This window comes from Bactrocera latifrons, unplaced genomic scaffold (assembly GCF_001853355.1).
Source record: "Bactrocera latifrons isolate USDA-ARS-PBARC rearing strain unplaced genomic scaffold, ASM185335v1 scaffold_117, whole genome shotgun sequence".
NCBI lineage: Eukaryota > Metazoa > Arthropoda > Insecta > Diptera > Tephritidae > Bactrocera > Bactrocera latifrons.
This window is the reverse complement of record NW_017534597.1, coordinates 60,847-68,284: the sequence shown is the minus strand read 5'-3', so window position 1 is coordinate 68,284 and position 7,438 is coordinate 60,847.

Genomic DNA, 7,438 nt, shown 5'->3' with positions numbered 1-7,438 from the left:
GCTCTACTTTGTCATGCTTATTACTATTAAAATATTATATATTATGACACCAACCATTGGAAATGTCGGTGTTCAAAGTGGATGCACAGTAATTGGTGACAGCTTCTTGAAGGAAAAATTGTGCGCAACAMTAAAAAACCAAACCATCAACTTCTTTGTTGATGGCGCTCGCGGCTTAATCGCTTTTTAATCACAGCTCATTAGACGTCAATGGTTCCGCCACCGACAGCTAGTAATCAGCATTGTTTACTCTAGTTACCATACATACATACATACATATGTATGGGTATATACAATAAGTGCCTTTTGGTTATTGTTATTATTAATAGGCAGCTAGCAGACTGCCTCCGTTTTCGGTTTCCCTTTTTTGGCTTCGTCGTTATGCGTCGCTTCGTCTGGACCAAACATACATGTATCTATCTATGATGCTCGCACTTGTTGCACGCTGTTCTGTTATTAAAAACGAGTATGAAAGGTTGCTGTTTGCTACTCTTCTTGGTGGCGCTGACTTGCTGGCCTTCGTGTTATCAAATTGGCGGGAAAATTTTGTAATTTTTTTCTTTGTACGTTCAGTACTGAATCAATAATGTGTWCACTTCGTGTTGTTATGTTTGTAAAAATCCTGTTTTAAATGTACATATGTATATGATGACAAAAAAGTATCCGGAATTTCATTATCTATCAATATTTGTTTTGACGTCTTCAAAGTAATCTCCACCAGAAATGATACACTTATGCCAACGATTTTTCCAGTCCTCGAAACACTTTTCATAAGCACTTCACTTGGTATGGCCTTCAGCTCCTTCAGCGTATTTTGTTTTATCTCTTCCGACCAACTGAAAACGGGTTCTCCATGGAGTGGCGATTTCAGTTTGGGGAACGAGAAAAAATCACACAGAGCCAAATCTAGTAAATACGATGGTTGATCGATGGTATTAATTGCATTTTAGACTTTAAATTCCGACACGATCGTGGCTCGATGCGATGGTGCATTATCAGCGCATAAAATTCGTGAATTGTTCTTCCACGAATCCGGCCATTTTCGACGAATGTTCCCACGCTAACGCTTCAATACGGCGAAAGAGAACTCCTTATTGACCATCTGTCCCACAGGTAAATATTCATGATGCACCAATCCAACAAATATCGAAAAAAAACTAATAAGTATCACCTTGATTTTTGAGCGGCTTTGGCTGGGTTTTTTGGTTTCGGCTCATTTTTTCCCTCCATTCCGAGGTTTATTGACTTGTTTGCATGGAAAACTCATAAACACATGTAGTTATATTGCTYTCCATRAATGTGGGAGCTGTATTAGCACCATCAAGCATGTCCAAAGTCACCAGTTTGCGATACTCCTTTTGGAAAAAGAAATCAGCTTTATCGTGACGAGTCGAGCAAGAAGGCGTTTCTTACCCAAAATATCCACCAAAATCATTCAAACGGACTCGCAGGTCTGTTGCCATCTCTAATACTTGCCTGACGTTTTTCAAGCACCATATTCTAAAATTTTTTTAAATTTTCATCTCACGACCGTCTTTGAAGGCTTTGTACCACTCGTCGGCTTATGTTTTTTATAAAACTGAACCGTAAGCCGTTTCCAACATTAGTAACTGTTGTAAACAAACCGCTTGACATATCGCGTTCATTTTTGGCTTATTAATTAAGGACAGTCATACCAACTTAGTGAAATACATTTTTATATCCTGAACAGGGTATATTAAGTTTATCAAGAAAGTTTGTTACACCAAGGAGTAAGCGTCGGAGACCCTATAAAGTATATATATATATAAATGATCAGTATGTTGAGCAGGGTCGATTTAGCCATCCCCGTCTGTCTGTCTGTTCGTCTGTCCGTCTGTATATATACGAACTAGTCCCTCAGTTTTTAAGATATAGTGTTGAAATTTTGCAAACGGTATTTTCTCTTCAAGAAGCTGCTCATTTGTCGGAACTGCCGATATTGGACCACTATAACATATAGCTGCCATRCAAAGTGAACGATCGGAATCAAGTTCTTRTATGGAAAACTTWCACATTTKWCAATGTATCTTCACAAAAGTTGGCKCAGATTATTTTCTARGGCAATAATGTAATCTCTGAAGAAATTGTTCAGATCGGTTAACTGTAGCATATAGCTGTCATACAAAGTGAACGATCGGAATCAAGTTCTTGCATTTTGAAAAGATATATTCACGAAATTTGGTATAGATTATTTCCTAAGGCAACAATGTAATCTGTGCAGAAATAGTTCAGATCGTYTTACCATAGCATATAGCTGCCATACAAACTGAACGATCGGAATTAAGTTTTTGTATGGAAAGCTTTCACATTTGACAATGCATCTTCACGAAATTTGACATGGAATACTGCTTAAGGTAATAATATAATCTCCGAAAAATTTTTCAGATCGGATTACTATAGCATATTACTTCCATATAAACTGAACACATAGTTACTAAAAGAAATGCACCTGCGAAGGGTATATTAGCTTCGGTACAGCCGAAGTTAACGTTTTTTCTTGTTTGAAATATWATTGAGCCGAGGAATTTACTTACAATTTCTTTTGATCGTTCAGTTTATATGGCAGCTATAAGATATAGTGGACCGAGCACAAAAAATTATCCGAAGATTATATCCGTACAGTTGCCTTACGTAATGATCAATACCAAATTTCGTGAAGATATCTCGCCAAAGTAAAAATATTTCTATATAAGCACTTGATTCCGATTGTTCAATTTGTACATATAAATTGTATGATATAGAGAGCCGATATCAACGGTTGAGACATATAAGCAGCTTCTTAGGAAGAAAACAACGTATGTATCTGTCGATTTTAAAACAATTTTACCACAAGTGATTCAATTCATTTGTTAAGTTCATATTTCCTGAATTTTTGTAGTCATCATTACTTCATTGCAGTTTTCACAATCATTTCGACTGGTCAACGAGTTAATTGTACACTCACTTATAGCTAACACTGAAAAAGATTAAATATTAATACTACCACTCTATATACATAAATATACATATGTACTCGTAGGTATATACTCATGTACATCGTGTTAACGTTCTTTCCCTTGGGGAAGTAATACTTTTCTGGGCCATATATTCACACATATAGTATGTACACACATATGYATATTCATACATTTAACATTTGTCATAATGCTGCATAGATATAATTGCAATATCGTTCACTGCATGCCATTAGTTTTAATATTTCTGCTTGCCATTGATGAGTAAGACCGATTTCTGTTTTCGTTTACGTTTTGTGTTCTGTCACTTTTTTTGTCTGAAATATGTTTATACTCGTACTCTSGCAACATGTTACATAGAGAATAATATATTTGTTTATCTAACGATTGTAAGTTACACCTAAAACTAATCGAGTTAAATTTAGAGTTTTCACACAAAGTGCCACACCATCTTTCCTGCAAAAGCAGATTCTAATATGCCAAAAATTGATGAAATCGTTCATAGCTTCTATRTGCCTAATATAAGAATTTTTAAATATTCGGTTGACTTTATACCATAAATATCGCTCAATCTATGAGMTACCTTAATTGAACTTAGAATTGCTTTTTTCTGCTTCTTCTACTTTATTATCCAACCTGGARAAAGCAGAACTAACGGACTGGTTGTTGAGGTAAATGAAATCAATATAATCGGCGTACGCCAACAGCTGTACACTCTYATAAAAGGTTGTACCTTCTCGATTCAGCTCTGCAACTCGAATTTCCTGCAGTAGATTGARGAAGTCGCACAACAGCTCGGAGAAGTCATTCTCGATTCTGACGAACCTTTTTGCTAAACGTCAATTWACACAACCGTATTTGTTTTGTGGAAATGGCAAATTCAGACATCGCGACATAAAGGCAACTCCTTTTTGTGCGGTCAAAAGCAGCTTTTACATCGAAGGATAGGTGGTGTATCGAACCTCGTTTCAGCAGTCTTTTCCAATCACATGTTGATTTTCGGGGCCTAAAGCCACACTGATAAGTTAAAATCAGTTTATTGACGGTGGGCTTTAATCTTTCACACAATACGCTCGATAGAACCTTATACGCGATGTTGAGGAGGCTTATCCCACTGTAGTTCGCGCAGATTGTGAGGTCTCCCTTTTCGTGGTAGGGCATATTTTCGTCCGATCATATTCTACAAAGAAGCTGTGGCAGCTCCTTAGCAGTTCTTCGCSGYTGTGCTTGAATAGCTCGGCCGGCAATCCATYGGCCCCCGCCGSTTTGCTGTYTTTCAAACGGGTAATTGCTATTGGAATTTCTTCATGGTCAGGCAATGAAAGGTCTGCCCCGTCGACATCGAGTTTCCTGSTAATAACATATATTGATACCAAAAATTGATAAAATCGGGTCAATACTACCTCTAGCCTTCATATACCTTATATAATAACGTCAAACTTCTAGCTAGCTTGATAACGCATATATCGGACAACGTGTAATATTGGATATACTACAGTTCTAGGCCGAAAATGTCACGAAGTCATAAAAAAACAAAAAAAAAAAAAAACGATATCGAACAACTATCTGTGGAAAGTACAATACATATTATATTAACGAGCCAGCAGCTTTTATTGCAAGAATTTTCTAAAAACGTTATAACACTGTGAACTGTTTTAGAAAAAAAATTATTTTTACGAAACATACTTAACCATTTATTCGATATTATTTGATTAATTTGGAATATTTTTCCTTTGAACGCTTCTCTGCCAACATCCAATTATTACTTCACATGCAAATAGCAAMGTACTCAAGGTCCAAGCACCTCCAAGCATTTTCCACAATAATGAAAAGTAGGCCAAGTCCAGCGGTCGTTCCAACTGTTCAGTTGTGCTAATCGGGCTATAGATCTTAAACTTTTCCATTTCGAAATGCGTTGAATCAAGCCAAGCCTTATATAGGCCATGATCAGCACATCGGGTCATGAATAAGTTTAAATGTTCTTTAAAAATTGAGTTTTCGGGCAAATGTATAGCACGTAAGAGGCGTTTCCTCAAACACATATCAGATAAATGAAAAACGGGTTGCTTTAACAAACGCATTTTCAGTTCGATAAAATGCCAGAAAAGTTGATCGACAGCATACGCATACTTGTTATTCAAATTATAGGCATGATAAAATTCACTCAATGTATCCACAAGCACCCAGGATTGCTCAGTATTTTCGCAAAATTCGCCACAATAATGTAATATATATTTGTAAAAGTCCGAACTAAACAATAATTTGAAATCATGTCTATTGAAGTCAACCCAATTCTTGGGGCTCTGCACCTTACCTGGTTTGGTCACAAATGTATTTAGATTTGCCGAAAAATGGGTGTGGATACATAAAGCCCACAACAAGGAGGAACAAACTAAAATTCGCAAACTAACCAAACGTGGTATCCCAGCAGGTTTGCTCGACTCAAAACGCCAAGCCAAATAATCTGGATCAGTGAACGTCGACAGTACGGTCGCATGGTAACGTCTGCCATCTAGCTTGTATTGCAACCGCCGACAGCAATAGCACAAAGTCATCGTAATAATAGAGCAGAYTATAACAATTTGAAAAGAATTTTCATTCGTGTAGACTTCGTAAAAACTCTGTATTGTGCGGCACCACTTAATTGGTGTCATGAGACAAAGACCGCTGATATCAAACGGACTCGACCCCTCATTTAAATCGCGGATTTCCAACAAAAACTTGCTAAATAGAGGTATATCGATCACATTATCTTGTGTCAATTTGATCATGCCCACTGGATCGTAATTTTTTAACTTTATTGGTAACGGATAGAATAGTGTTGCATTTATGCTTGTTGCAAATGTTTGCAAAAKTTTCACCAAATAACCGCCCACATGTACACGTCCATCCAGCTCGTAAGCAAATGAGTGCGGTAGGATCTGATCGGGCATTGAGCGTATGCCATATCCATGTAGATTTTTCAAGCGACGCGGAAAAACCTCTACACCACCGGAGCCCAGCGTTTTCTCTTCTAAATGAAATTGCGGAAAAATTGTATAGCTGTAAAAAACTTTCGTCTGAGGAAAATCAGCAAAGATTACGACCACGTTAAGCATTTTTTCTACTTCACATAATTGGAAAAGTTGCGCTAGGTACTGATCGCGTTGCGACATAAGGTCAGGCTCAGCTGCGATGAGTATTATACGTTTTTGTCGTATGTGATTGAGCACCTTGGCAAGCCTCCTTAGTTCCACTTTAAGATACTCCAACCGTGCGATGATGAGTATATCACTGCTGTATAAATTTCTAATTTCGTAAGACGTATTTGCGTTTTGAATAATAATCGGTTTTTGGAAATTTTCGACGACAACACGCAGGAACAAGTTGAGGGTTTCACTCTTTCGTAACTCTCCGTAAATCATACAGCTTTCAAACTTCTCTACGGCATATATTTGCACAAGGAAATCATTATAGAATTGTATAGGTTGTGTAAGCTCTGTATATATTGCTGTCTCCACCGATTTTGCGCGAAGTAATGCAAACCATATTATCAAAATCGTTTTTTGCCAAGCCTTAACCATGCCGAGTCGAGTTAAGTTTGATGTGTTAGCGCGTGCTGAAACTTTACTTTTGCAGGTCCATGCCCAACTGCATCGAAATTTATTAGAATTACRGTATCAGCTTCTTTGATATTAATTATACATTACATTAATTTGAGCGTCATTTAGCCATTTAATTGGTATTTATTTGCTAKAATTAGAACTAATGGCGTAAATTATGATTTTAGATTATTTACTGGAAGTATTTTATATGAATGGAAGCGGGATTGTCTGCGTAGACTTCAGACTTTACATATCCCCACAGGAAAAAGTCTAACGGTACGATATCACACGATTTTGGTGGCCAATCGATCCCCCCCAAACGTGAAATTATCTGCTAACCGAAATATTCTCTCAATAAATCCATTGATTGATGCGATGTGTGGGAAGTGGTGCCGTCTTGTTGAAACCAAATGTTGACGAGATCAATTTCAGGCATCTTTATTGTCGGTTATCATGGCGCGCTGACAGTCACCATTGACGATCACGTTCTCACCGGMATTATTTTTGAAGAAACATGGACCGATAATTCCAACGGAACGGGCCACAAACCACACCTAACGGTTTTTTTTTTTGTTTTGTGAATGAAATGGCAGCTTTTGAATCCCTTCAGGTTGTTCTTCGCCCTAAATGCGGTAATTTTGCTAGTTTACATATCCATTGGGTCAGAAATGGGCCTCAACGCTGAATAAAATTTCGTTGGAAAACGTCGCATCTTCTTCACGCTTAGGAAAGYCGAGCGACTCCAGTTCTTGCACAAGCTGTATTTTGTAGGCTCTCAATTTAAGATCTCGATTGAATATTTTTGAAAATTGAACGTTATTCCACATACTAACCACTGAAGCTATTTTTATCGAATTTTCTGAGCCCCAAACTTTCCAG